Below are 2364 nucleotides of genomic sequence, written 5' to 3'. Positions count from 1 at the left end.
TTTTTTTATTATAATTATCAATATTATTTTTGCTGGATCTACAAACAAATGTCATATCTTTTTTTTTGGGGGGGGGGGGCAGATGTTCTGCTACAATTCAAATAGAAGAATATATTTTTGTTAATGACTGTCCAAAAACCGAGAGGGTTGAAAGAAGGGCAAGTGTATTTTTTTTCTGATTTTGTTAGGGATCCAAGTGAAACCGAAACATTATTGCTGGGGAGATGAGCAGGGGGTGGCTGATCTCCCTCTAGGATTGTCTGTGAGCATCTCGGGTCGTTGGACGCCCAGATCTTCTACGCCAGGGTTTCCCCCCTCCCGGGTGCATGTTTTGGTTTTTGCCCTAGCACTAAACGGCTGACTCAAATAACCAACTCATCATCAAGCTTTGATTATTTGAAGCAACTGACGTGCTAGGGCAAAAGCCAAAATGTGCACCCGGTGGGGGCCCAGGACAAAGTTTGGGTAACCCTGTCCTACACTCCCCTTTAACCCTACACTTACAAACAGGACGATGGATGAGAAACTTACTACTGATGTTGCCAGCTGATTTGGAGGATTGATGGATGGCTCCATGTAGTGTGTATATACCCTCATGAACTGAAACTTGAAGGGGATATGGGGAAGGGCTTTCCTAGGAACTTTTGTCAACGATGCTACCCTTCCCCTCTCATCCTAGTCACAAGCCCCTCTTCTTCCCCTCTCATCCTAGTCACAAGCCCCTCTTCTTTTGCCCTGAACGTTGGGTTTAATTTAATGTTATTACTGTACAAAAACTGGACTTAATAAAATACTGTTTGTAATAAAATGAAAATCACATTTGCGCTGTACAGACTTTCAGACCTATGATGAGCAGAGACTCTTTTTCTACTGCTGATTTTCTCGATTTGGTTTCCTAGCAACCTGGTCTCCCAAACTATGTAAAAGTATTGATTTCTGAAAGGTACAGTATGGGGTGTAGGTCATGAGCACCAATGAGCCTTTGTGTATATATATTTTTTTTTAACTGGGGATATTGCAACATAACATCTTGATTGCTGTGAACACCAACACATTCACATGAACACATGCACAAAACGTGAGAAGGCTTATTACTGTGGTCAGAAAATGAATTCATTTTGCCTCATATTAAAGAATTACACAAGATTTCACAAGTTCACTTATTTTTCTCTAAAGGTAGAGATTTGGGGGAGGGGGAAAAACAAGTGGCAATATATCTTGAGACTTATTTTATAAAAAAAACAAGGAAAGCTTGTATTTTATATATAGATATTATTTAATTTTATTTTTTGAAAATAAAACTTGAAGCTACAGGAATTAATAGATTAAACTTTTTTTGTATTGAAGATGTAATGGTGATGTAAAATGACACTGCGGTCATTCATAGCCCTCTTTGGGGCTGTTTGAGTATATCATGCCATTTTGATGAAATGTACACTTGTATACATACTGAATCACTGTACAAACCATGGCAACTGAACAACTTTTGTTTTGCTTTTTTTCTGCCTAAAGAAACTGGAATTAAGACTGTGTTTAGTGTTCAAATGGAATCTTTGACCACTTTTCTGTTAAAATACTTTGGTGCTTGATGAGAGGAAGCAAAAAATAAATAACTGTTGCTCCATTTTCATTAATTTCTTATTTAAGTTATTTTGGTCTTTTTTTTGCCAATTTAATTGTACAATAAAGTATGTTTGTACCATTGGAAAAATAGCTGTATGTTGAAATGGCTTTTATTTCACTAGCTACATTTCCATCACATGGTGAAATTGGTTGGACAGATAACACATCTATCTCGCCCATTATAGCCAATAATACACTGAACAAAAATATAAATGCAACATGTACAGCGCTGGTCCCATGAGCTGAAATAAGATCAGAAATTTGTTTACTTCCTTGTGAGCATTTTCCCCTTTGTCAAGATAATCCATCCACCTAACAGGTGTGGCATACCAAAAAGCTGATTAAACAGCATGATCATGACACCTTGTGCTGCGGACAATAATAGGCCACTAAAATGTGCAGTTGTCCCAATACAATGCCACAGATGTCTCAAGTTGAGGGAGCGTGCAATTGGCACGCCGGAATGCCCAGCAGAGGTGTTGCCAGGTAATTGAATGTTCATTTCCCTAACATAAACCGCCTTTGTTGTTTTAGAGAATTTTGCAGTACATCCAACCGCAAACCATGTGTAACCACGCCAGCCCAGGACCTCCACATCCAGCTTCTTCACCTGCTGGGAAGTATTTCTTTCTGTAGTAAAGCCATTTTGTGGGGAAAAACTCATTTTGATTTGCCAGGCCTGGCTCCCCATTGTGTGGCCCTATTAGGGCGTGTAAAATTCATAGATTAGGGACTAATGAG

General features: G+C 38.9%; 1 protein-coding gene across 4 annotated transcripts in view; it reads left to right on the top strand.

The window, feature by feature from the left end:
- LOC110498762 (histone acetyltransferase p300) overlaps nt 1–1711 on the top strand; it is a 52871-nt gene extending 51160 nt beyond the window's left edge. For all 4 annotated transcript variants that reach the window (XM_090212703.1, XM_090212702.1, XM_090212701.1 and 1 more), the window contains exon 29: nt 1–1711. This exon is cut by the window's left edge and continues 3844 nt beyond it. The gene's annotated coding sequence lies outside the window, so the exon portion shown is untranslated.
- Nucleotides 1712–2364: the final 653 nt, after the last annotated feature.

This window comes from Oncorhynchus mykiss, chromosome 20, assembly GCF_057628025.1.
Source record: "Oncorhynchus mykiss isolate SJ-2025 chromosome 20, ASM5762802v1, whole genome shotgun sequence".
Taxonomy (NCBI): domain Eukaryota; kingdom Metazoa; phylum Chordata; class Actinopteri; order Salmoniformes; family Salmonidae; genus Oncorhynchus; species Oncorhynchus mykiss.
This window is presented reverse-complemented; position numbering and strand designations above follow the sequence as displayed.